The following is a 24,165-nucleotide window of genomic DNA, read 5'->3' as shown; positions in this document are numbered from 1 at the left end:
CAGTCGGTTGTAGAACGTACCTCACCCTATGAGATACAATGGCGAGTTGCCGCTATTACCAAAGCGGCGGCGGCGCCGACGACGACGACAACCGCGAGGGTCTCTATCAGGGGTAGAAAATACATCACAAGAACTAAGTATTTCACGTCGGCATTCTCCGGAGACTCCCAAAAGCAGCAGTTTCTGGTGCCTACTTTAATAGCACCATTCGCACTATTCATTTGCGAGAGCATTTCTTAAATACCGGGTACTTTGTTCTTATGGACTAGTGAATCGGAGATCTTCAGCTGGAAACGCACCGCATTAGCGACCATTATTTGCATTTAGCTACCACAGCTGCTGCTTTCCTACACATCTCACACGATATCGATGTACACCTAAAATTCCAAAACAACACATTTATTTCATTTCAGAGTTACTTTCAGCTTCAAATACCATTCCTCTGATATTCATAAGAAGCTAGGCATCGTCGTAACCCGTTACGTTCATTACGCAAGGCTCACGAGAGGGGCGCAGGTTGCATCCGCGTAGACACAAAATTTTGCGCCGCCCAGCGTGGGGCTCGAACCCACGACCCTGAGATTAAGAGTCTCATGCTCTACCGACTGAGCTAGCCGGGCTCCACACAATGCTTTACGAGCCATACAATACTGATGGGACCTGCGACCATCTATGGAAGATCCTTTTGACTACAGCTTATTTCCTGCTGCCACAAATGAGCTACAATCCTATTCAATGAAAAATTGTCTCCGAAAGGCATCAAATCTGCTTCAAATGATACGTGGCTATCAGCACCATTATTCAACACACATGCTCGACTGTGCGCAGACGCCTGTGGCGTAGCTCTTGGGCCCTGAATCAGACGCAGTAGTTCCAACAAAAACTCTCCTGAACGGCACTGTGCCGAAAATTTCGCTACAGATCACCCTTGTCTTGCTTGAGCTTCAGGTAGACGCCGGTTTGCAGCCAGGAAGCGGACAGCAGCAACTTTCAACTAGTTTTGTAGTACTCAAACAACACAGTAAAACAGCATGCATCTTTTGCAGAACTGGAAAAACTCGACCGTGACAGGATTCGAACCTGCAATCTTCGGATCCGAAGTCCGACGCCTTATCCATTAGGCCACACGGTCACTGGCGCAATACGCTTCCCCAAACACACCTCATTATCGCCATTTGTGCACTTCCCGGAATGAATTTACCATCTTTGACGCAATTCTCCAATTTCAGTACTAAAAATGCGACGCTACTTCTTGCTGTGTCCCATCGCAAGTTACATTCAAGCCCTTATGACGCTCATCAAACAAGAGCTTGCAAATCAGCTTCAATCGCTTAGTGCCATCTCAGTCGGTTGTAGAACGTACCTCACCCTATGAGATACAATGGCGAGTTGCCGCTATTACCAAAGCGGCGGCGGCGCCGACGACGACGACAACCGCGAGGGTCTCTATCAGGGGTAGAAAATACATCACAAGAACTAAGTATTTCACGTCGGCATTCTCCGGAGACTCCCAAAAGCAGCAGTTTCTGGTGCCTACTTTAATAGCACCATTCGCACTATTCATTTGCGAGAGCATTTCTTAAATACCGCACCCATTTATAATTTGTTTCATCCTTGACCGCTTTTTTCGAAAGGGCCACGGTGGGAGGGGCTTTTACAAAATTCATTTGCCTCCTGTGAGGATCGAACTCACGACCTCTGGTTTACTAGACCAGCGCTCTGCCACTGAGCTAAGGAGGCGCCTCCTAGCGCGCTTTTCGGGTACTTTGTTCTTATGGACTAGTGAATCGGAGATCTTCAGCTGGAAACGCACCGCATTAGCGACCATTATTTGCATTTAGCTACCACAGCTGCTGCTTTCCTACACATCTCACACGATATCGATGTACACCTAAAATTCCAAAACAACACATTTATTTCATTTCAGAGTTACTTTCAGCTTCAAATACCATTCCTCTGATATTCATAAGAAGCTAGGCATCGTCGTAACCCGTTACGTTCATTACGCAAGGCTCACGAGAGGGGCGCAGGTTGCATCCGCGTAGACACAAAATTTTGCGCCGCCCAGCGTGGGGCTCGAACCCACGACCCTGAGATTAAGAGTCTCATGCTCTACCGACTGAGCTAGCCGGGCTCCACACAATGCTTTACGAGCCATACAATACTGATGGGACCTGCGACCATCTATGGAAGATCCTTTTGACTACAGCTTATTTCCTGCTGCCACAAATGAGCTACAATCCTATTCAATGAAAAATTGTCTCCGAAAGGCATCAAATCTGCTTCAAATGATACGTGGCTATCAGCACCATTATTCAACACACATGCTCGACTGTGCGCAGACGCCTGTGGCGTAGCTCTTGGGCCCTGAATCAGACGCAGTAGTTCCAACAAAAACTCTCCTGAACGGCACTGTGCCGAAAATTTCGCTACAGATCACCCTTGTCTTGCTTGAGCTTCAGGTAGACGCCGGTTTGCAGCCAGGAAGCGGACAGCAGCAACTTTCAACTAGTTTTGTAGTACTCAAACAACACAGTAAAACAGCATGCATCTTTTGCAGAACTGGAAAAACTCGACCGTGACAGGATTCGAACCTGCAATCTTCGGATCCGAAGTCCGACGCCTTATCCATTAGGCCACACGGTCACTGGCGCAATACGCTTCCCCAAACACACCTCATTATCGCCATTTGTGCACTTCCCGGAATGAATTTACCATCTTTGACGCAATTCTCCAATTTCAGTACTAAAAATGCGACGCTACTTCTTGCTGTGTCCCATCGCAAGTTACATTCAAGCCCTTATGACGCTCATCAAACAAGAGCTTGCAAATCAGCTTCAATCGCTTAGTGCCATCTCAGTCGGTTGTAGAACGTACCTCACCCTATGAGATACAATGGCGAGTTGCCGCTATTACCAAAGCGGCGGCGGCGCCGACGACGACGACGACGACGACAACCGCGAGGGTCTCTATCAGGGGTAGAAAATACATCACAAGAACTAAGTATTTCACGTCGGCATTCTCCGGAGACTCCCAAAAGCAGCAGTTTCTGGTGCCTACTTTAATAGCACCATTCGCACTATTCATTTGCGAGAGCATTTCTTAAATACCGCACCCATTTATAATTTGTTTCATCCTTGACCGCTTTTTTCGAAAGGGCCACGGTGGGAGGGGCTTTTACAAAATTCATTTGCCTCCTGTGAGGATCGAACTCACGACCTCTGGTTTACTAGACCAGCGCTCTGCCACTGAGCTAAGGAGGCGCCTCCTAGCGCGCTTTTCGGGTACTTTGTTCTTATGGACTAGTGAATCGGAGATCTTCAGCTGGAAACGCACCGCATTAGCGACCATTATTTGCATTTAGCTACCACAGCTGCTGCTTTCCTACACATCTCACACGATATCGATGTACACCTAAAATTCCAAAACAACACATTTATTTCATTTCAGAGTTACTTTCAGCTTCAAATACCATTCCTCTGATATTCATAAGAAGCTAGGCATCGTCGTAACCCGTTACGTTCATTACGCAAGGCTCACGAGAGGGGCGCAGGTTGCATCCGCGTAGACACAAAATTTTGCGCCGCCCAGCGTGGGGCTCGAACCCACGACCCTGAGATTAAGAGTCTCATGCTCTACCGACTGAGCTAGCCGGGCTCCACACAATGCTTTACGAGCCATACAATACTGATGGGACCTGCGACCATCTATGGAAGATCCTTTTGACTACAGCTTATTTCCTGCTGCCACAAATGAGCTACAATCCTATTCAATGAAAAATTGTCTCCGAAAGGCATCAAATCTGCTTCAAATGATACGTGGCTATCAGCACCATTATTCAACACACATGCTCGACTGTGCGCAGACGCCTGTGGCGTAGCTCTTGGGCCCTGAATCAGACGCAGTAGTTCCAACAAAAACTCTCCTGAACGGCACTGTGCCGAAAATTTCGCTACAGATCACCCTTGTCTTGCTTGAGCTTCAGGTAGACGCCGGTTTGCAGCCAGGAAGCGGACAGCAGCAACTTTCAACTAGTTTTGTAGTACTCAAACAACACAGTAAAACAGCATGCATCTTTTGCAGAACTGGAAAAACTCGACCGTGACAGGATTCGAACCTGCAATCTTCGGATCTGAAGTCCGACGCCTTATCCATTAGGCCACACGGTCACTGGCGCAATACGCTTCCCCAAACACACCTCATTATCGCCATTTGTGCACTTCCCGGAATGAATTTACCATCTTTGACGCAATTCTCCAATTTCAGTACTAAAAATGCGACGCTACTTCTTGCTGTGTCCCATCGCAAGTTACATTCAAGCCCTTATGACGCTCATCAAACAAGAGCTTGCAAATCAGCTTCAATCGCTTAGTGCCATCTCAGTCGGTTGTAGAACGTACCTCACCCTATGAGATACAATGGCGAGTTGCCGCTATTACCAAAGCGGCGGCGGCGCCGACGACGACGACAACCGCGAGGGTCTCTATCAGGGGTAGAAAATACATCACAAGAACTAAGTATTTCACGTCGGCATTCTCCGGAGACTCCCAAAAGCAGCAGTTTCTGGTGCCTACTTTAATAGCACCATTCGCACTATTCATTTGCGAGAGCATTTCTTAAATACCGGGTACTTTGTTCTTATGGACTAGTGAATCGGAGATCTTCAGCTGGAAACGCACCGCATTAGCGACCATTATTTGCATTTAGCTACCACAGCTGCTGCTTTCCTACACATCTCACACGATATCGATGTACACCTAAAATTCCAAAACAACACATTTATTTCATTTCAGAGTTACTTTCAGCTTCAAATACCATTCCTCTGATATTCATAAGAAGCTAGGCATCGTCGTAACCCGTTACGTTCATTACGCAAGGCTCACGAGAGGGGCGCAGGTTGCATCCGCGTAGACACAAAATTTTGCGCCGCCCAGCGTGGGGCTCGAACCCACGACCCTGAGATTAAGAGTCTCATGCTCTACCGACTGAGCTAGCCGGGCTCCACACAATGCTTTACGAGCCATACAATACTGATGGGACCTGCGACCATCTATGGAAGATCCTTTTGACTACAGCTTATTTCCTGCTGCCACAAATGAGCTACAATCCTATTCAATGAAAAATTGTCTCCGAAAGGCATCAAATCTGCTTCAAATGATACGTGGCTATCAGCACCATTATTCAACACACATGCTCGACTGTGCGCAGACGCCTGTGGCGTAGCTCTTGGGCCCTGAATCAGACGCAGTAGTTCCAACAAAAACTCTCCTGAACGGCACTGTGCCGAAAATTTCGCTACAGATCACCCTTGTCTTGCTTGAGCTTCAGGTAGACGCCGGTTTGCAGCCAGGAAGCGGACAGCAGCAACTTTCAACTAGTTTTGTAGTACTCAAACAACACAGTAAAACAGCATGCATCTTTTGCAGAACTGGAAAAACTCGACCGTGACAGGATTCGAACCTGCAATCTTCGGATCCGAAGTCCGACGCCTTATCCATTAGGCCACACGGTCACTGGCGCAATACGCTTCCCCAAACACACCTCATTATCGCCATTTGTGCACTTCCCGGAATGAATTTACCATCTTTGACGCAATTCTCCAATTTCAGTACTAAAAATGCGACGCTACTTCTTGCTGTGTCCCATCGCAAGTTACATTCAAGCCCTTATGACGCTCATCAAACAAGAGCTTGCAAATCAGCTTCAATCGCTTAGTGCCATCTCAGTCGGTTGTAGAACGTACCTCACCCTATGAGATACAATGGCGAGTTGCCGCTATTACCAAAGCGGCGGCGGCGCCGACGACGACGACAACCGCGAGGGTCTCTATCAGGGGTAGAAAATACATCACAAGAACTAAGTATTTCACGTCGGCATTCTCCGGAGACTCCCAAAAGCAGCAGTTTCTGGTGCCTACTTTAATAGCACCATTCGCACTATTCATTTGCGAGAGCATTTCTTAAATACCGGGTACTTTGTTCTTATGGACTAGTGAATCGGAGATCTTCAGCTGGAAACGCACCGCATTAGCGACCATTATTTGCATTTAGCTACCACAGCTGCTGCTTTCCTACACATCTCACACGATATCGATGTACACCTAAAATTCCAAAACAACACATTTATTTCATTTCAGAGTTACTTTCAGCTTCAAATACCATTCCTCTGATATTCATAAGAAGCTAGGCATCGTCGTAACCCGTTACGTTCATTACGCAAGGCTCACGAGAGGGGCGCAGGTTGCATCCGCGTAGACACAAAATTTTGCGCCGCCCAGCGTGGGGCTCGAACCCACGACCCTGAGATTAAGAGTCTCATGCTCTACCGACTGAGCTAGCCGGGCTCCACACAATGCTTTACGAGCCATACAATACTGATGGGACCTGCGACCATCTATGGAAGATCCTTTTGACTACAGCTTATTTCCTGCTGCCACAAATGAGCTACAATCCTATTCAATGAAAAATTGTCTCCGAAAGGCATCAAATCTGCTTCAAATGATACGTGGCTATCAGCACCATTATTCAACACACATGCTCGACTGTGCGCAGACGCCTGTGGCGTAGCTCTTGGGCCCTGAATCAGACGCAGTAGTTCCAACAAAAACTCTCCTGAACGGCACTGTGCCGAAAATTTCGCTACAGATCACCCTTGTCTTGCTTGAGCTTCAGGTAGACGCCGGTTTGCAGCCAGGAAGCGGACAGCAGCAACTTTCAACTAGTTTTGTAGTACTCAAACAACACAGTAAAACAGCATGCATCTTTTGCAGAACTGGAAAAACTCGACCGTGACAGGATTCGAACCTGCAATCTTCGGATCCGAAGTCCGACGCCTTATCCATTAGGCCACACGGTCACTGGCGCAATACGCTTCCCCAAACACACCTCATTATCGCCATTTGTGCACTTCCCGGAATGAATTTACCATCTTTGACGCAATTCTCCAATTTCAGTACTAAAAATGCGACGCTACTTCTTGCTGTGTCCCATCGCAAGTTACATTCAAGCCCTTATGACGCTCATCAAACAAGAGCTTGCAAATCAGCTTCAATCGCTTAGTGCCATCTCAGTCGGTTGTAGAACGTACCTCACCCTATGAGATACAATGGCGAGTTGCCGCTATTACCAAAGCGGCGGCGGCGCCGACGACGACGACGACGACGACAACCGCGAGGGTCTCTATCAGGGGTAGAAAATACATCACAAGAACTAAGTATTTCACGTCGGCATTCTCCGGAGACTCCCAAAAGCAGCAGTTTCTGGTGCCTACTTTAATAGCACCATTCGCACTATTCATTTGCGAGAGCATTTCTTAAATACCGCACCCATTTATAATTTGTTTCATCCTTGACCGCTTTTTTCGAAAGGGCCACGGTGGGAGGGGCTTTTACAAAATTCATTTGCCTCCTGTGAGGATCGAACTCACGACCTCTGGTTTACTAGACCAGCGCTCTGCCACTGAGCTAAGGAGGCGCCTCCTAGCGCGCTTTTCGGGTACTTTGTTCTTATGGACTAGTGAATCGGAGATCTTCAGCTGGAAACGCACCGCATTAGCGACCATTATTTGCATTTAGCTACCACAGCTGCTGCTTTCCTACACATCTCACACGATATCGATGTACACCTAAAATTCCAAAACAACACATTTATTTCATTTCAGAGTTACTTTCAGCTTCAAATACCATTCCTCTGATATTCATAAGAAGCTAGGCATCGTCGTAACCCGTTACGTTCATTACGCAAGGCTCACGAGAGGGGCGCAGGTTGCATCCGCGTAGACACAAAATTTTGCGCCGCCCAGCGTGGGGCTCGAACCCACGACCCTGAGATTAAGAGTCTCATGCTCTACCGACTGAGCTAGCCGGGCTCCACACAATGCTTTACGAGCCATACAATACTGATGGGACCTGCGACCATCTATGGAAGATCCTTTTGACTACAGCTTATTTCCTGCTGCCACAAATGAGCTACAATCCTATTCAATGAAAAATTGTCTCCGAAAGGCATCAAATCTGCTTCAAATGATACGTGGCTATCAGCACCATTATTCAACACACATGCTCGACTGTGCGCAGACGCCTGTGGCGTAGCTCTTGGGCCCTGAATCAGACGCAGTAGTTCCAACAAAAACTCTCCTGAACGGCACTGTGCCGAAAATTTCGCTACAGATCACCCTTGTCTTGCTTGAGCTTCAGGTAGACGCCGGTTTGCAGCCAGGAAGCGGACAGCAGCAATTTTCAACTAGTTTTGTAGTACTCAAACAACACAGTAAAACAGCATGCATCTTTTGCAGAACTGGAAAAACTCGACCGTGACAGGATTCGAACCTGCAATCTTCGGATCTGAAGTCCGACGCCTTATCCATTAGGCCACACGGTCACTGGCGCAATACGCTTCCCCAAACACACCTCATTATCGCCATTTGTGCACTTCCCGGAATGAATTTACCATCTTTGACGCAATTCTCCAATTTCAGTACTAAAAATGCGACGCTACTTCTTGCTGTGTCCCATCGCAAGTTACATTCAAGCCCTTATGACGCTCATCAAACAAGAGCTTGCAAATCAGCTTCAATCGCTTAGTGCCATCTCAGTCGGTTGTAGAACGTACCTCACCCTATGAGATACAATGGCGAGTTGCCGCTATTACCAAAGCGGCGGCGGCGCCGACGACGACGACAACCGCGAGGGTCTCTATCAGGGGTAGAAAATACATCACAAGAACTAAGTATTTCACGTCGGCATTCTCCGGAGACTCCCAAAAGCAGCAGTTTCTGGTGCCTACTTTAATAGCACCATTCGCACTATTCATTTGCGAGAGCATTTCTTAAATACCGGGTACTTTGTTCTTATGGACTAGTGAATCGGAGATCTTCAGCTGGAAACGCACCGCATTAGCGACCATTATTTGCATTTAGCTACCACAGCTGCTGCTTTCCTACACATCTCACACGATATCGATGTACACCTAAAATTCCAAAACAACACATTTATTTCATTTCAGAGTTACTTTCAGCTTCAAATACCATTCCTCTGATATTCATAAGAAGCTAGGCATCGTCGTAACCCGTTACGTTCATTACGCAATGCTCACGAGAGGGGCGCAGGTTGCATCCGCGTAGACACAAAATTTTGCGCCGCCCAGCGTGGGGCTCGAACCCACGACCCTGAGATTAAGAGTCTCATGCTCTACCGACTGAGCTAGCCGGGCTCCACACAATGCTTTACGAGCCATACAATACTGATGGGACCTGCGACCATCTATGGAAGATCCTTTTGACTACAGCTTATTTCCTGCTGCCACAAATGAGCTACAATCCTATTCAATGAAAAATTGTCTCCGAAAGGCATCAAATCTGCTTCAAATGATACGTGGCTATCAGCACCATTATTCAACACACATGCTCGACTGTGCGCAGACGCCTGTGGCGTAGCTCTTGGGCCCTGAATCAGACGCAGTAGTTCCAACAAAAACTCTCCTGAACGGCACTGTGCCGAAAATTTCGCTACAGATCACCCTTGTCTTGCTTGAGCTTCAGGTAGACGCCGGTTTGCAGCCAGGAAGCGGACAGCAGCAACTTTCAACTAGTTTTGTAGTACTCAAACAACACAGTAAAACAGCATGCATCTTTTGCAGAACTGGAAAAACTCGACCGTGACAGGATTCGAACCTGCAATCTTCGGATCCGAAGTCCGACGCCTTATCCATTAGGCCACACGGTCACTGGCGCAATACGCTTCCCCAAACACACCTCATTATCGCCATTTGTGCACTTCCCGGAATGAATTTACCATCTTTGACGCAATTCTCCAATTTCAGTACTAAAAATGCGACGCTACTTCTTGCTGTGTCCCATCGCAAGTTACATTCAAGCCCTTATGACGCTCATCAAACAAGAGCTTGCAAATCAGCTTCAATCGCTTAGTGCCATCTCAGTCGGTTGTAGAACGTACCTCACCCTATGAGATACAATGGCGAGTTGCCGCTATTACCAAAGCGGCGGCGGCGCCGACGACGACGACAACCGCGAGGGTCTCTATCAGGGGTAGAAAATACACCACAAGAACTAAGTATTTCACGTCGGCATTCTCCGGAGACTCCCAAAAGCAGCAGTTTCTGGTGCCTACTTTAATAGCACCATTCGCACTATTCATTTGCGAGAGCATTTCTTAAATACCGGGTACTTTGTTCTTATGGACTAGTGAATCGGAGATCTTCAGCTGGAAACGCACCGCATTAGCGACCATTATTTGCATTTAGCTACCACAGCTGCTGCTTTCCTACACATCTCACACGATATCGATGTACACCTAAAATTCCAAAACAACACATTTATTTCATTTCAGAGTTACTTTCAGCTTCAAATACCATTCCTCTGATATTCATAAGAAGCTAGGCATCGTCGTAACCCGTTACGTTCATTACGCAAGGCTCACGAGAGGGGCGCAGGTTGCATCCGCGTAGACACAAAATTTTGCGCCGCCCAGCGTGGGGCTCGAACCCACGACCCTGAGATTAAGAGTCTCATGCTCTACCGACTGAGCTAGCCGGGCTCCACACAATGCTTTACGAGCCATACAATACTGATGGGACCTGCGACCATCTATGGAAGATCCTTTTGACTACAGCTTATTTCCTGCTGCCACAAATGAGCTACAATCCTATTCAATGAAAAATTGTCTCCGAAAGGCATCAAATCTGCTTCAAATGATACGTGGCTATCAGCACCATTATTCAACACACATGCTCGACTGTGCGCAGACGCCTGTGGCGTAGCTCTTGGGCCCTGAATCAGACGCAGTAGTTCCAACAAAAACTCTCCTGAACGGCACTGTGCCGAAAATTTCGCTACAGATCACCCTTGTCTTGCTTGAGCTTCAGGTAGACGCCGGTTTGCAGCCAGGAAGCGGACAGCAGCAATTTTCAACTAGTTTTGTAGTACTCAAACAACACAGTAAAACAGCATGCATCTTTTGCAGAACTGGAAAAACTCGACCGTGACAGGATTCGAACCTGCAATCTTCGGATCTGAAGTCCGACGCCTTATCCATTAGGCCACACGGTCACTGGCGCAATACGCTTCCCCAAACACACCTCATTATCGCCATTTGTGCACTTCCCGGAATGAATTTACCATCTTTGACGCAATTCTCCAATTTCAGTACTAAAAATGCGACGCTACTTCTTGCTGTGTCCCATCGCAAGTTACATTCAAGCCCTTATGACGCTCATCAAACAAGAGCTTGCAAATCAGCTTCAATCGCTTAGTGCCATCTCAGTCGGTTGTAGAACGTACCTCACCCTATGAGATACAATGGCGAGTTGCCGCTATTACCAAAGCGGCGGCGGCGCCGACGACGACGACAACCGCGAGGGTCTCTATCAGGGGTAGAAAATACATCACAAGAACTAAGTATTTCACGTCGGCATTCTCCGGAGACTCCCAAAAGCAGCAGTTTCTGGTGCCTACTTTAATAGCACCATTCGCACTATTCATTTGCGAGAGCATTTCTTAAATACCGGGTACTTTGTTCTTATGGACTAGTGAATCGGAGATCTTCAGCTGGAAACGCACCGCATTAGCGACCATTATTTGCATTTAGCTACCACAGCTGCTGCTTTCCTACACATCTCACACGATATCGATGTACACCTAAAATTCCAAAACAACACATTTATTTCATTTCAGAGTTACTTTCAGCTTCAAATACCATTCCTCTGATATTCATAAGAAGCTAGGCATCGTCGTAACCCGTTACGTTCATTACGCAAGGCTCACGAGAGGGGCGCAGGTTGCATCCGCGTAGACACAAAATTTTGCGCCGCCCAGCGTGGGGCTCGAACCCACGACCCTGAGATTAAGAGTCTCATGCTCTACCGACTGAGCTAGCCGGGCTCCACACAATGCTTTACGAGCCATACAATACTGATGGGACCTGCGACCATCTATGGAAGATCCTTTTGACTACAGCTTATTTCCTGCTGCCACAAATGAGCTACAATCCTATTCAATGAAAAATTGTCTCCGAAAGGCATCAAATCTGCTTCAAATGATACGTGGCTATCAGCACCATTATTCAACACACATGCTCGACTGTGCGCAGACGCCTGTGGCGTAGCTCTTGGGCCCTGAATCAGACGCAGTAGTTCCAACAAAAACTCTCCTGAACGGCACTGTGCCGAAAATTTCGCTACAGATCACCCTTGTCTTGCTTGAGCTTCAGGTAGACGCCGGTTTGCAGCCAGGAAGCGGACAGCAGCAACTTTCAACTAGTTTTGTAGTACTCAAACAACACAGTAAAACAGCATGCATCTTTTGCAGAACTGGAAAAACTCGACCGTGACAGGATTCGAACCTGCAATCTTCGGATCCGAAGTCCGACGCCTTATCCATTAGGCCACACGGTCACTGGCGCAATACGCTTCCCCAAACACACCTCATTATCGCCATTTGTGCACTTCCCGGAATGAATTTACCATCTTTGACGCAATTCTCCAATTTCAGTACTAAAAATGCGACGCTACTTCTTGCTGTGTCCCATCGCAAGTTACATTCAAGCCCTTATGACGCTCATCAAACAAGAGCTTGCAAATCAGCTTCAATCGCTTAGTGCCATCTCAGTCGGTTGTAGAACGTACCTCACCCTATGAGATACAATGGCGAGTTGCCGCTATTACCAAAGCGGCGGCGGCGCCGACGACGACGACAACCGCGAGGGTCTCTATCAGGGGTAGAAAATACACCACAAGAACTAAGTATTTCACGTCGGCATTCTCCGGAGACTCCCAAAAGCAGCAGTTTCTGGTGCCTACTTTAATAGCACCATTCGCACTATTCATTTGCGAGAGCATTTCTTAAATACCGGGTACTTTGTTCTTATGGACTAGTGAATCGGAGATCTTCAGCTGGAAACGCACCGCATTAGCGACCATTATTTGCATTTAGCTACCACAGCTGCTGCTTTCCTACACATCTCACACGATATCGATGTACACCTAAAATTCCAAAACAACACATTTATTTCATTTCAGAGTTACTTTCAGCTTCAAATACCATTCCTCTGATATTCATAAGAAGCTAGGCATCGTCGTAACCCGTTACGTTCATTACGCAAGGCTCACGAGAGGGGCGCAGGTTGCATCCGCGTAGACACAAAATTTTGCGCCGCCCAGCGTGGGGCTCGAACCCACGACCCTGAGATTAAGAGTCTCATGCTCTACCGACTGAGCTAGCCGGGCTCCACACAATGCTTTACGAGCCATACAATACTGATGGGACCTGCGACCATCTATGGAAGATCCTTTTGACTACAGCTTATTTCCTGCTGCCACAAATGAGCTACAATCCTATTCAATGAAAAATTGTCTCCGAAAGGCATCAAATCTGCTTCAAATGATACGTGGCTATCAGCACCATTATTCAACACACATGCTCGACTGTGCGCAGACGCCTGTGGCGTAGCTCTTGGGCCCTGAATCAGACGCAGTAGTTCCAACAAAAACTCTCCTGAACGGCACTGTGCCGAAAATTTCGCTACAGATCACCCTTGTCTTGCTTGAGCTTCAGGTAGACGCCGGTTTGCAGCCAGGAAGCGGACAGCAGCAATTTTCAACTAGTTTTGTAGTACTCAAACAACACAGTAAAACAGCATGCATCTTTTGCAGAACTGGAAAAACTCGACCGTGACAGGATTCGAACCTGCAATCTTCGGATCTGAAGTCCGACGCCTTATCCATTAGGCCACACGGTCACTGGCGCAATACGCTTCCCCAAACACACCTCATTATCGCCATTTGTGCACTTCCCGGAATGAATTTACCATCTTTGACGCAATTCTCCAATTTCAGTACTAAAAATGCGACGCTACTTCTTGCTGTGTCCCATCGCAAGTTACATTCAAGCCCTTATGACGCTCATCAAACAAGAGCTTGCAAATCAGCTTCAATCGCTTAGTGCCATCTCAGTCGGTTGTAGAACGTACCTCACCCTATGAGATACAATGGCGAGTTGCCGCTATTACCAAAGCGGCGGCGGCGCCGACGACGACGACAACCGCGAGGGTCTCTATCAGGGGTAGAAAATACATCACAAGAACTAAGTATTTCACGTCGGCATTCTCCGGAGACTCCCAAAAGCAGCAGTTTCTGGTGCCTACTTTAATAGCACCATTCGCACTATTCATTTGCGAGAGCATTTCTTAAATACCGGGTACTTTGTTCTTATGGACTAGTGAATCGGAGATCTTCAGCTGGAAACGCACCGCATTAGCGACCATTATTTGCATTTAGCTACCACAGCTGCTGCTTTCCTACACATCTCACACGATATCGATGTACACCTAAAATTCCAAAACAACACATTTATTTCATTTCAGAGTTACTTTCAGCTTCAAATACCATTCCTCTGATATTCATAAGAAGCTAGGCATCGTCGTAACCCGTTACGTTCATTACGCAAGGCTCACGAGAGGGGCGCAGGTTGCATCCGCGTAGACACAAAATTTTGCGCCGCCCAGCGTGGGGCTCGAACCCACGACCCTGAGATTAAGAGTCTCATGCTCTACCGACTGAGCTAGCCGGGCTCCACACAATGCTTTACGAGCCATACAATACTGATGGGACCTGCGACCATCTATGGAAGATCCTTTTGACTACAGCTTATTTCCTGCTGCCACAAATGAGCTACAATCCTATTCAATGAAAAATTGTCTCCGAAAGGCATCAAATCTGCTTCAAATGATACGTGGCTATCAGCACCATTATTCAACACACATGCTCGACTGTGCGCAGACGCCTGTGGCGTAGCTCTTGGGCCCTGAATCAGACGCAGTAGTTCCAACAAAAACTCTCCTGAACGGCACTGTGCCGAAAATTTCGCTACAGATCACCCTTGTCTTGCTTGAGCTTCAGGTAGACGCCGGTTTGCAGCCAGGAAGCGGACAGCAGCAACTTTCAACTAGTTTTGTAGTACTCAAACAACACAGTAAAACAGCATGCATCTTTTGCAGAACTGGAAAAACTCGACCGTGACAGGATTCGAACCTGCAATCTTCGGATCCGAAGTCCGACGCCTTATCCATTAGGCCACACGGTCACTGGCGCAATACGCTTCCCCAAACACACCTCATTATCGCCATTTGTGCACTTCCCGGAATGAATTTACCATCTTTGACGCAATTCTCCAATTTCAGTACTAAAAATGCGACGCTACTTCTTGCTGTGTCCCATCGCAAGTTACATTCAAGCCCTTATGACGCTCATCAAACAAGAGCTTGCAAATCAGCTTCAATCGCTTAGTGCCATCTCAGTCGGTTGTAGAACGTACCTCACCCTATGAGATACAATGGCGAGTTGCCGCTATTACCAAAGCGGCGGCGGCGCCGACGACGACGACAACCGCGAGGGTCTCTATCAGGGGTAGAAAATACACCACAAGAACTAAGTATTTCACGTCGGCATTCTCCGGAGACTCCCAAAAGCAGCAGTTTCTGGTGCCTACTTTAATAGCACCATTCGCACTATTCATTTGCGAGAGCATTTCTTAAATACCGGGTACTTTGTTCTTATGGACTAGTGAATCGGAGATCTTCAGCTGGAAACGCACCGCATTAGCGACCATTATTTGCATTTAGCTACCACAGCTGCTGCTTTCCTACACATCTCACACGATATCGATGTACACCTAAAATTCCAAAACAACACATTTATTTCATTTCAGAGTTACTTTCAGCTTCAAATACCATTCCTCTGATATTCATAAGAAGCTAGGCATCGTCGTAACCCGTTACGTTCATTACGCAAGGCTCACGAGAGGGGCGCAGGTTGCATCCGCGTAGACACAAAATTTTGCGCCGCCCAGCGTGGGGCTCGAACCCACGACCCTGAGATTAAGAGTCTCATGCTCTACCGACTGAGCTAGCCGGGCTCCACACAATGCTTTACGAGCCATACAATACTGATGGGACCTGCGACCATCTATGGAAGATCCTTTTGACTACAGCTTATTTCCTGCTGCCACAAATGAGCTACAATCCTATTCAATGAAAAATTGTCTCCGAAAGGCATCAAATCTGCTTCAAATGATACGTGGCTATCAGCACCATTATTCAACACACATGCTCGACTGTGCGCAGACGCCTGTGGCGTAGCTCTTGGGCCCTGAATCAGACGCAGTAGTTCCAACAAAAACTCTCCTGAACGGCACTGTGCCGAAAATTTCGCTACAGATCACCCTTGTCTTGCTTGAGCTTCAGGTAGACGCCGGTTTGCAGCCAGGAAGCGGACAGCAGCAACTTTCAACTAGTTTTGTAGTACTCAAACAACACAGTAAAACAGCATGCATCTTTTGCAGAACTGGAAAAACTCGACCGTGACAGGATTCGAACCTGCAATCTTCGGATCCGAAGTCCGACGCCTTATCCATTAGGCCACACGGTCACTGGCGCAATACGCTTCCCCAAACACACCTCATTATCGCCATTTGTGCACTTCCCGGAATGAATTTACCATCTTTGACGCAATTCTCCAATTTCAGTACTAAAAATGCGACGCTACTTCTTGCTGTGTCCCATCGCAAGTTACATTCAAGCCCTTATGACGCTCATCAAACAAGAGCTTGCAAATCAGCTTCAATCGCTTAGTGCCATCTCAGTCGGTTGTAGAACGTACCTCACCCTATGAGATACAATGGCGAGTTGCCGCTATTACCAAAGCGGCGGCGGCGCCGACGACGACGACGACAACCGCGAGGGTCTCTATCAGGGGTAGAAAATACATCACAAGAACTAAGTATTTCACGTCGGCATTCTCCGGACTCCCAAAAGCAGCAGTTTCTGGTGCCTACTTTAATAGCACCATTCGCACTATTCATTTGCGAGAGCATTTCTTAAATACCGCACCCATTTATAATTTGTTTCATCCTTGACCGCTTTTTTCGAAAGGGCCACGGTGGGAGGGGCTTTTACAAAATTCATTTGCCTCCTGTGAGGATCGAACTCACGACCTCTGGTTTACTAGACCAGCGCTCTGCCACTGAGCTAAGGAGGCGCCTCCTAGCGCGCTTTTCGGGTACTTTGTTCTTATGGACTAGTGAATCGGAGATCTTCAGCTGGAAACGCACCGCATTAGCGACCATTATTTGCATTTAGCTACCACAGCTGCTGCTTTCCTACACATCTCACACGATATCGATGTACACCTAAAATTCCAAAACAACACATTTATTTCATTTCAGAGTTACTTTCAGCTTCAAATACCATTCCTCTGATATTCATAAGAAGCTAGGCATCGTCGTAACCCGTTACGTTCATTACGCAAGGCTCACGAGAGGGGCGCAGGTTGCATCCGCGTAGACACAAAATTTTGCGCCGCCCAGCGTGGGGCTCGAACCCACGACCCTGAGATTAAGAGTCTCATGCTCTACCGACTGAGCTAGCCGGGCTCCACACAATGCTTTACGAGCCATACAATACTGATGGGACCTGCGACCATCTATGGAAGATCCTTTTGACTACAGCTTATTTCCTGCTGCCACAAATGAGCTACAATCCTATTCAATGAAAAATTGTCTCCGAAAGGCATCAAATCTGCTTCAAATGATACGTGGCTATCAGCACCATTATTCAACACACATGCTCGACTGTGCGCAGACGCCTGTGGCGTAGCTCTTGGGCCCTGAATCAGACGCAGTAGTTCCAACAAAAACTCTCCTGAACGGCACTGTGCCGAAAATTTCGCTACAGATCACCCTTGTCTTGCTTGAGCTTCAGGTAGACGCCGGTTTGCAGCCAGGAAGCGGACAGCAGCAACTTTCAACTAGTTTTGTAGTACTCAAACAACACAGTAAAACAGCATGCATCTTTTGCAGAACTGGAAAAACTCGACCGTGACAGGATTCGAACCTGCAATCTTCGGATCCGAAGTCCGACGCCTTATCCATTAGGCCACACGGTCACTGGCGCAATACGCTTCCCCAAACACACCTCATTATCGCCATTTGTGCACTTCCCGGAATGAATTTACCATCTTTGACGCAATTCTCCAATTTCAGTACTAAAAATGCGACGCTACTTCTTGCTGTGTCCCATCGCAAGTTACATTCAAGCCCTTATGACGCTCATCAAACAAGAGCTTGCAAATCAGCTTCAATCGCTTAGTGCCATCTCAGTCGGTTGTAGAACGTACCTCACCCTATGAGATACAATGGCGAGTTGCCGCTATTACCAAAGCGGCGGCGGCGCCGACGACGACGACGACGACGACAACCGCGAGGGTCTCTATCAGGGGTAGAAAATACATCACAAGAACTAAGTATTTCACGTCGGCATTCTCCGGAGACTCCCAAAAGCAGCAGTTTCTGGTGCCTACTTTAATAGCACCATTCGCACTATTCATTTGCGAGAGCATTTCTTAAATACCGCACCCATTTATAATTTGTTTCATCCTTGACCGCTTTTTTCGAAAGGGCCACGGTGGGAGGGGCTTTTACAAAATTCATTTGCCTCCTGTGAGGATCGAACTCACGACCTCTGGTTTACTAGACCAGCGCTCTGCCACTGAGCTAAGGAGGCGCCTCCTAGCGCGCTTTTCGGGTACTTTGTTCTTATGGACTAGTGAATCGGAGATCTTCAGCTGGAAACGCACCGCATTAGCGACCATTATTTGCATTTAGCTACCACAGCTGCTGCTTTCCTACACATCTCACACGATATCGATGTACACCTAAAGTTCCAAAACAACACATTTATTTCATTTCAGAGTTACTTTCAGCTTCAAATACCATTCCTCTGATATTCATAAGAAGCTAGGCATCGTCGTAACCCGTTACGTTCATTACGCAAGGCTCACGAGAGGGGCGCAGGTTGCATCCGCGTAGACACAAAATTTTGCGCCGCCCAGCGTGGGGCTCGAACCCACGACCCTGAGATTAAGAGTCTCATGCTCTACCGACTGAGCTAGCCGGGCTCCACACAATGCTTTACGAGCCATACAATACTGATGGGACCTGCGACCATCTATGGAAGATCCTTTTGACTACAGCTTATTTCCTGCTGCCACAAATGAGCTACAATCCTATTCAATGAAAAATTGTCTCCGAAAGGCATCAAATCTGCTTCAAATGATACGTGGCTATCAGCACCATTATTCAACACACATGCTCGACTGTGCGCAGACGCCTGTGGCGTAGCTCTTGGGCCCTGAATCAGACGCAGTAGTTCCAACAAAAACTCTCCTGAACGGCACTGTGCCGAAAATTTCGCTACAGATCACCCTTGTCTTGCTTGAGCTTCAGGTAGACGCCGGTTTGCAGCCAGGAAGCGGACAGCAGCAACTTTCAACTAGTTTTGTAGTACTCAAACAACACAGTAAAACAGCATGCATCTTTTGCAGAACTGGAAAAACTCGACCGTGACAGGATTCGAAGCTGCAATCTTCGGATCCGAAGTCCGACGCCTTATCCATTAGGCCACACGGTCACTGGCGCAATACGCTTCCCCAAACACACCTCATTATCGCCATTTGTGCACTTCCCGGAATGAATTTACCATCTTTGACGCAATTCTCCAATTTCAGTACTAAAAATGCGACGCTACTTCTTGCTGTGTCCCATCGCAAGTTACATTCAAGCCCTTATGACGCTCATCAAACAAGAGCTTGCAAATCAGCTTCAATCGCTTAGTGCCATCTCAGTCGGTTGTAGAACGTACCTCACCCTATGAGATACAATGGCGAGTTGCCGCTATTACCAAAGCGGCGGCGGCGCCGACGACGACGACGACAACCGCGAGGGTCTCTATCAGGGGTAGAAAATACATCACAAGAACTAAGTATTTCACGTCGGCATTCTCCGGAGACTCCCTAAAGCAGCAGTTTCTGGTGCCTACTTTAATAGCACCATTCGCACTATTCATTTGCGAGAGCATTTCTTAAATACCGCACCCATTTATAATTTGTTTCATCCTTGACCGCTTTTTTCGAAAGGGCCACGGTGGGAGGGGCTTTTACAAAATTCATTTGCCTCCTGTGAGGATCGAACTCACGACCTCTGGTTTACTAGACCAGCGCTCTGCCACTGAGCTAAGGAGGCGCCTCCTAGCGCGCTTTTCGGGTACTTTGTTCTTATGGACTAGTGAATCGGAGATCTTCAGCTGGAAACGCACCGCATTAGCGACCATTATTTGCATTTAGCTACCACAGCTGCTGCTTTCCTACACATCTCACACGATATCGATGTACACCTAAAATTCCAAAACAACACATTTATTTCATTTCAGAGTTACTTTCAGCTTCAAATACCATTCCTCTGATATTCATAAGAAGCTAGGCATCGTCGTAACCCGTTACGTTCATTACGCAAGGCTCACGAGAGGGGCGCAGGTTGCATCCGCGTAGACACAAAATTTTGCGCCGCCCAGCGTGGGGCTCGAACCCACGACCCTGAGATTAAGGGTCTCATGCTCTACCGACTTTTTTTTTTTTTTTTTTTTTTTTGCGCTCTGCCACTTTTTTTTTTTTTTCTTTTTTTTTTTTTTGTCTTCTCGGCCTGGCTTCATCACCATTGAAAGAAATTTTTCTGCTTCACGATGAAATAAATGTACTTCTTCTGTAAAGAAAAGAAACTCGTTTTCCTTTAAATCATTCCCCTGCGTAATGTTTTTATTCATGACGAAATAAAAAGACTTCTTCTGTATAGAAAAGAAGAGTAGTTTTCTTGTTAACATTCCCCTGCTCGTCCTCCAACAAGGTGGCACTGACTCAGCTGACACGCAATCCTCAAAACTCGTCTTCTCGAAATCAATATGCCTTCACTTTTTTACCCCAAGCATTAAAGCTTGGCCTCGGTCGTTAAGTGATCCTTTCTTTTTCCCCCGGGTTGTCTTCTCGCAGATGTGAGGGCAGACGTCGCTGAAGTCCGCAAACCATCCTGTGGTGTGCTGGAGTGTGATGGTAGGAAATGTTCCTTCGGAAAAAGTGACATTCACAACGTGAGCCACAAACTGAAACCTGTCACTCGACTATCGAGGATAGTACAAAAACGAAGTCCTAATGTAAGCAAAAAAAAAAAAAAAAAAAAAAAAAAAAGTACAATTATAAGGCACTTGGGTTGTAAAAACTGAACACCTGTTCGTTGATCCTTCTGTTCGTCTAGCATCCTCTTATAAGTCCCTCCATAGTATGTGTGTCATATCGTCACTAGTTGTAATGCCGCGATATAATTGGCAAACTTTCGCTTATATTTTGGGTCCCGCATCAGTAACTTAGCCTGTGTGGCTAGGTATACTCTGTAGCCCATGTATGTCCGGTCTTCCTGGGCATTAATGATGTAGTGCAGTGTGTGCGCTGCCAACCATGTCCACGTGTTCTTTTTGGTTACCGGATAGTAAGTTCCATCCGGTTGGAGAATCGATGTTAGAGAGATGTTCTGCGGTGTAGTCCTGCAGATCAATGCCATGGTCCTACGACACCAGTTCAATATATGGCCGTTCTCACCACAGGCACAACGGTGTTGTAAGGTGTCGATGACATTACATTCTCGACACTTGTCTGAAACCGACAGGTGTATTTTATGGAGTCGCTCTCTAGTTGGTATTGTCTGATTGACAATTTTATACCAAGTGGATCGGACGTCAGTGCCGAGAACACTGTTATTGATGTTTGTCCAGATTCGAGTCCAATCCGTAGAGGGGTACTTCGTCACCATGCGGTTGGCTCTTCCAGTATCGTTCATCAGACGATATAGTTGAGCAGATGTTAGATCACTTAATGGAGCACTCGATTTCGACTTCAGGTAGCTGGCTTCTAAGAGAAACATCCTGATATGATTCGCCTTATAGTGCACTTCCCCTAGGTTTATTGGTATTAGCATGTTGTATGGTTGATATGTCCTTATGGCCATACGAAGTGCGCTGTCGGGGTATTTGTGGCACAGCTGCAGTATATTGCGTACGAGGAGAGCCTTGCATTTCGTTGGGACATCTATTAGACCCAGGCCCCCTTCCCCCGGAGGGAGAGTGACGACGTTGATCCCCACCTTGAATATCTCACCCCTCCAAACATACCATCCGACTGCCGACATGATGCCCCTGGCAATAGTGTCTACCACCGGGAGAACCTGCCCAACATACCAGATTTTGGAAAGAATCTTGGTATTGATGAATTGAACTCGTTGAAGCAGATTCTGTTCTCGGCCTTTATTTTGTTGAAGGCAGGCTTTCGTGATGGCCAAGAGTTCTTTCCAATTGACTGCCGTTGTTCTTATAGGGCAACTGCTCATTTTTATACCTAGCAGTTTGACAGTCTCGCACAACCCGTAGGGACAAGTACCATCTGTCGGAAAGCCTCCCCCAATCGGCAATAATCTGGTCTTCGTATAATTTAATTTGGAGCCTGACGCTCGTTCGTATTCAGTGATACTGTCAGCGATCTCCCGTAGCTCCCGTTCCGACCGTATTACAGCACTCACGTCGTCCGCATAGGCAATACATTTTATGTTGTATGAGTAGACGGTTAAGCCCTGAAGTTTGCAATGGAGCATCCGGAGAAGTGGCTCAATTGCTATGACGTAGAGAGGCATAGACATGGGGCATCCTTGTCTTACTGATCTTTCAATAGGAATCGGTCGGGTGAACTGACCATTAACAATGACCTTAGAAGTGGCAGCGGTGTATATATTGCGAAGCACTGTAATGAAGTCGTCACCGAATCCAAGATGTTTCATAATTTGGAACAGATAACGGTGTGAAACCCGGTCAAAAGCCTTACATTGGTCTAAAGCAAGAATTGCTGCAGTCGGCCGTGTAATTGCACTGAACGAGATGATCTCCCTGTAATCCGCAAGACTTTTGAAGATATTACGTCCAGGTACTGCTGCTGACTGGCTGTGATGGATTATCGTCCCTAGGACGTTTTTAATTCTATGGGCAAACACGCGGGCCACAATCTTATAGTCGGAATTCAGGAGGGAGATTGGTCGAAAATGATTGATGTCGTCGTGTGAGTGTTGTTTCGGAACAAGTACTATTAGACTGCCATTGAAGTCTGCTGGTAGTTGCAGACCCGCTCTAATTTCGTTACATATATGCACAAAACAATTTTCCAGTAGATGCCAGTATTCCTTATAAAATTCAATGGGAAGTCCATCCGCGCCAGGGGATTTATTAGGCTGAGCCTTTCTCAAGGCCATCTGAATTTCATCCGCAGTGACTTCACTCATCAGTGACTCTCTGTCAGCCTCGGCTAGTTTCGCTGTCAGAAGATCTTGCATGGCGGAGATGATCTCATCGTCTGTCGGGTCTGCCATATAGAGTCTCCGGTAATAGTCAGTGATATAATCCTTTATTTCCAGCTGAGTCGTCAAGAAGCCGCCATCTTCCGTTTTCAATTTACTGATCAGTTTTTGTCGTGCTCGTCGTTTCTCTCTGCCGAGGTGGAACGAGGATGGATGTTCATCGGAAGTACTGTTGGTGTCTCTAGAGCGGATTTTGGGACCTTCCATTTGTTTCCGTTTCAGTAGTAACAACTTTGCCTTAATTCTTTTAATTTGTACGATGTTTTCGTGCGTGACAGACGTTTCGGAGTATAAATCACGTAGGCATCTAAAGTAAAATTCAAAGGTCTCCTTTTGCAAGCGGCTCCTGGCGTAGCTATAGGCCTTCAAGCACCTAATAAGTCGAGGCTTCGTATAGTGGCACCACCACATCGTGACAGACGGAAAAGTAGCCTGTCTGTGTAGACTCGATTCCCAGACCTCCTGCAACTGTTCTCGTAGCCCTTGCTCTCGGAGGATGTCTACATTTAATTTCCATCCTGTTTTGCCACGGAACGTTTTCTGTCGGGTCATACGAATGGTACAGTGGTAGGCCAAGTGGTCTGAGAAATATATTGGCCACGTTTCCGTAGCCGATATTTGCCCTCTCAGAGTTTTCCCCACATAGATCCGATCGATGCGGCTGGCAGTTTGTGCGGTGTAATATGTAAAGCAGCTTTGGTCCCCATGTAGTAGTTCCCATGTGTCCTCCAGTTCGAGCTGACGCACTGTTTCTGCGAGAGTAGGACAACCATTAAAATTCGGCCTTTGATCTTTAGGCTTTAAAACGCAGTTGAAGTCACCCCCAAGTACCACGTCTTCTGGATTCCGTCGTAACAGATATAATAGGTCAGTAGCAAA

At 47.1% G+C, this 24,165-nt stretch overlaps 30 non-coding genes across 30 annotated transcripts; all 30 read right to left on the bottom strand.

The window, feature by feature from the left end:
• Positions 1-547: 547 nt before the first annotated feature.
• Trnak-cuu (transfer RNA lysine (anticodon CUU)) lies at positions 548-620 on the bottom strand. The gene has a single exon. It is a non-coding gene; the product is annotated as a tRNA-Lys (tRNA).
• Positions 621-1,059: 439 nt separating this feature from the next.
• Positions 1,060-1,132, bottom strand: Trnar-ucg (transfer RNA arginine (anticodon UCG)). Its single transcript has one exon. It is a non-coding gene; the product is annotated as a tRNA-Arg (tRNA).
• Positions 1,133-1,668: 536 nt separating this feature from the next.
• On the bottom strand, positions 1,669-1,740 carry Trnat-agu (transfer RNA threonine (anticodon AGU)). The gene has a single exon. It is a non-coding gene; the product is annotated as a tRNA-Thr (tRNA).
• Positions 1,741-2,061: 321 nt separating this feature from the next.
• Positions 2,062-2,134, bottom strand: Trnak-cuu (transfer RNA lysine (anticodon CUU)). The gene has a single exon. It is a non-coding gene; the product is annotated as a tRNA-Lys (tRNA).
• Positions 2,135-2,573: 439 nt separating this feature from the next.
• On the bottom strand, positions 2,574-2,646 carry Trnar-ucg (transfer RNA arginine (anticodon UCG)). The gene has a single exon. It is a non-coding gene; the product is annotated as a tRNA-Arg (tRNA).
• Positions 2,647-3,191: 545 nt separating this feature from the next.
• Trnat-agu (transfer RNA threonine (anticodon AGU)) lies at positions 3,192-3,263 on the bottom strand. The gene has a single exon. It is a non-coding gene; the product is annotated as a tRNA-Thr (tRNA).
• Positions 3,264-3,584: 321 nt separating this feature from the next.
• On the bottom strand, positions 3,585-3,657 carry Trnak-cuu (transfer RNA lysine (anticodon CUU)). Its single transcript has one exon. It is a non-coding gene; the product is annotated as a tRNA-Lys (tRNA).
• A 1,270-nt stretch (positions 3,658-4,927) lies between these two features.
• On the bottom strand, positions 4,928-5,000 carry Trnak-cuu (transfer RNA lysine (anticodon CUU)). Its single transcript has one exon. It is a non-coding gene; the product is annotated as a tRNA-Lys (tRNA).
• Positions 5,001-5,439: 439 nt separating this feature from the next.
• Trnar-ucg (transfer RNA arginine (anticodon UCG)) lies at positions 5,440-5,512 on the bottom strand. Its single transcript has one exon. It is a non-coding gene; the product is annotated as a tRNA-Arg (tRNA).
• A 758-nt stretch (positions 5,513-6,270) lies between these two features.
• On the bottom strand, positions 6,271-6,343 carry Trnak-cuu (transfer RNA lysine (anticodon CUU)). The gene has a single exon. It is a non-coding gene; the product is annotated as a tRNA-Lys (tRNA).
• Positions 6,344-6,782: 439 nt separating this feature from the next.
• Positions 6,783-6,855, bottom strand: Trnar-ucg (transfer RNA arginine (anticodon UCG)). The gene has a single exon. It is a non-coding gene; the product is annotated as a tRNA-Arg (tRNA).
• Positions 6,856-7,400: 545 nt separating this feature from the next.
• Positions 7,401-7,472, bottom strand: Trnat-agu (transfer RNA threonine (anticodon AGU)). Its single transcript has one exon. It is a non-coding gene; the product is annotated as a tRNA-Thr (tRNA).
• A 321-nt stretch (positions 7,473-7,793) lies between these two features.
• Trnak-cuu (transfer RNA lysine (anticodon CUU)) lies at positions 7,794-7,866 on the bottom strand. Its single transcript has one exon. It is a non-coding gene; the product is annotated as a tRNA-Lys (tRNA).
• Positions 7,867-9,136: 1,270 nt separating this feature from the next.
• Trnak-cuu (transfer RNA lysine (anticodon CUU)) lies at positions 9,137-9,209 on the bottom strand. Its single transcript has one exon. It is a non-coding gene; the product is annotated as a tRNA-Lys (tRNA).
• Positions 9,210-9,648: 439 nt separating this feature from the next.
• Trnar-ucg (transfer RNA arginine (anticodon UCG)) lies at positions 9,649-9,721 on the bottom strand. Its single transcript has one exon. It is a non-coding gene; the product is annotated as a tRNA-Arg (tRNA).
• Positions 9,722-10,479: 758 nt separating this feature from the next.
• On the bottom strand, positions 10,480-10,552 carry Trnak-cuu (transfer RNA lysine (anticodon CUU)). Its single transcript has one exon. It is a non-coding gene; the product is annotated as a tRNA-Lys (tRNA).
• Positions 10,553-11,822: 1,270 nt separating this feature from the next.
• Trnak-cuu (transfer RNA lysine (anticodon CUU)) lies at positions 11,823-11,895 on the bottom strand. The gene has a single exon. It is a non-coding gene; the product is annotated as a tRNA-Lys (tRNA).
• A 439-nt stretch (positions 11,896-12,334) lies between these two features.
• Trnar-ucg (transfer RNA arginine (anticodon UCG)) lies at positions 12,335-12,407 on the bottom strand. Its single transcript has one exon. It is a non-coding gene; the product is annotated as a tRNA-Arg (tRNA).
• A 758-nt stretch (positions 12,408-13,165) lies between these two features.
• On the bottom strand, positions 13,166-13,238 carry Trnak-cuu (transfer RNA lysine (anticodon CUU)). Its single transcript has one exon. It is a non-coding gene; the product is annotated as a tRNA-Lys (tRNA).
• Positions 13,239-14,508: 1,270 nt separating this feature from the next.
• Trnak-cuu (transfer RNA lysine (anticodon CUU)) lies at positions 14,509-14,581 on the bottom strand. The gene has a single exon. It is a non-coding gene; the product is annotated as a tRNA-Lys (tRNA).
• A 439-nt stretch (positions 14,582-15,020) lies between these two features.
• On the bottom strand, positions 15,021-15,093 carry Trnar-ucg (transfer RNA arginine (anticodon UCG)). Its single transcript has one exon. It is a non-coding gene; the product is annotated as a tRNA-Arg (tRNA).
• A 758-nt stretch (positions 15,094-15,851) lies between these two features.
• On the bottom strand, positions 15,852-15,924 carry Trnak-cuu (transfer RNA lysine (anticodon CUU)). Its single transcript has one exon. It is a non-coding gene; the product is annotated as a tRNA-Lys (tRNA).
• Positions 15,925-16,363: 439 nt separating this feature from the next.
• Positions 16,364-16,436, bottom strand: Trnar-ucg (transfer RNA arginine (anticodon UCG)). The gene has a single exon. It is a non-coding gene; the product is annotated as a tRNA-Arg (tRNA).
• Positions 16,437-16,973: 537 nt separating this feature from the next.
• Positions 16,974-17,045, bottom strand: Trnat-agu (transfer RNA threonine (anticodon AGU)). Its single transcript has one exon. It is a non-coding gene; the product is annotated as a tRNA-Thr (tRNA).
• A 321-nt stretch (positions 17,046-17,366) lies between these two features.
• On the bottom strand, positions 17,367-17,439 carry Trnak-cuu (transfer RNA lysine (anticodon CUU)). The gene has a single exon. It is a non-coding gene; the product is annotated as a tRNA-Lys (tRNA).
• A 439-nt stretch (positions 17,440-17,878) lies between these two features.
• Positions 17,879-17,951, bottom strand: Trnar-ucg (transfer RNA arginine (anticodon UCG)). The gene has a single exon. It is a non-coding gene; the product is annotated as a tRNA-Arg (tRNA).
• Positions 17,952-18,496: 545 nt separating this feature from the next.
• Trnat-agu (transfer RNA threonine (anticodon AGU)) lies at positions 18,497-18,568 on the bottom strand. The gene has a single exon. It is a non-coding gene; the product is annotated as a tRNA-Thr (tRNA).
• Positions 18,569-18,889: 321 nt separating this feature from the next.
• Positions 18,890-18,962, bottom strand: Trnak-cuu (transfer RNA lysine (anticodon CUU)). Its single transcript has one exon. It is a non-coding gene; the product is annotated as a tRNA-Lys (tRNA).
• A 439-nt stretch (positions 18,963-19,401) lies between these two features.
• On the bottom strand, positions 19,402-19,474 carry Trnar-ucg (transfer RNA arginine (anticodon UCG)). Its single transcript has one exon. It is a non-coding gene; the product is annotated as a tRNA-Arg (tRNA).
• A 539-nt stretch (positions 19,475-20,013) lies between these two features.
• Positions 20,014-20,085, bottom strand: Trnat-agu (transfer RNA threonine (anticodon AGU)). Its single transcript has one exon. It is a non-coding gene; the product is annotated as a tRNA-Thr (tRNA).
• Positions 20,086-24,165: the final 4,080 nt, after the last annotated feature.

Source organism: Schistocerca nitens, chromosome 8 (genome assembly GCF_023898315.1).
Source record: "Schistocerca nitens isolate TAMUIC-IGC-003100 chromosome 8, iqSchNite1.1, whole genome shotgun sequence".
Taxonomy (NCBI): domain Eukaryota; kingdom Metazoa; phylum Arthropoda; class Insecta; order Orthoptera; family Acrididae; genus Schistocerca; species Schistocerca nitens.
This window is presented reverse-complemented; position numbering and strand designations above follow the sequence as displayed.